The 419-nt window shown below is 56.3% G+C and overlaps 1 protein-coding gene across 1 annotated transcript in view; it reads right to left on the bottom strand.

The window, feature by feature from the left end:
* LOC107707289 (basement membrane-specific heparan sulfate proteoglycan core protein-like) overlaps positions 1 to 419 on the bottom strand; it is a 71760-nt gene that overhangs the window by 13191 nt on the left and 58150 nt on the right. The gene's annotated exons all lie outside the window — the stretch shown is intronic.

Here is a 419-nt window from a genome sequence, read left to right on the forward strand (position 1 = left end):
CGGACCGCCTTTCACTATACAGCCCCGCTCTCACGTTTCTCCTCTCTCAGCAAGACTCGAAGAGAGAAACGACGAAGCCTGGGAACTAAGCAACTGGGTCTGAGCGATCTTACGCCGACACAGAGCCTGCGTACTCGCTCTCCCCGCTGCGCTTCGATCCGTGTCTCACACAAAAGGATCAGTGCCCCTCTTTACATCGAGCGGCTCTATCCTACAAAGTAGATCGGAGCAGATGCTGCCGCTGACAGCTTCAAATTTGTGTGTCTGTCACTATGGCTGCGCTCACAGATATGGGCTGCTTTTAACCACAAGAGCAGTCTTCCCCCGTTCGTTCGCGGAAGACGGCCCCGCCTCCCCTCGCTCATGTTTCTCTCCTCCCAGCTACCTCGGAGGAAGCAACGACGAGCTCGCGGGTTGAA

This window comes from Sinocyclocheilus rhinocerous, unplaced genomic scaffold (genome assembly GCF_001515625.1).
Source record: "Sinocyclocheilus rhinocerous isolate Xijiao unplaced genomic scaffold, SAMN03320098_v1.1 scaffold114, whole genome shotgun sequence".
In the NCBI taxonomy this organism is placed as follows: domain Eukaryota; kingdom Metazoa; phylum Chordata; class Actinopteri; order Cypriniformes; family Cyprinidae; genus Sinocyclocheilus; species Sinocyclocheilus rhinocerous.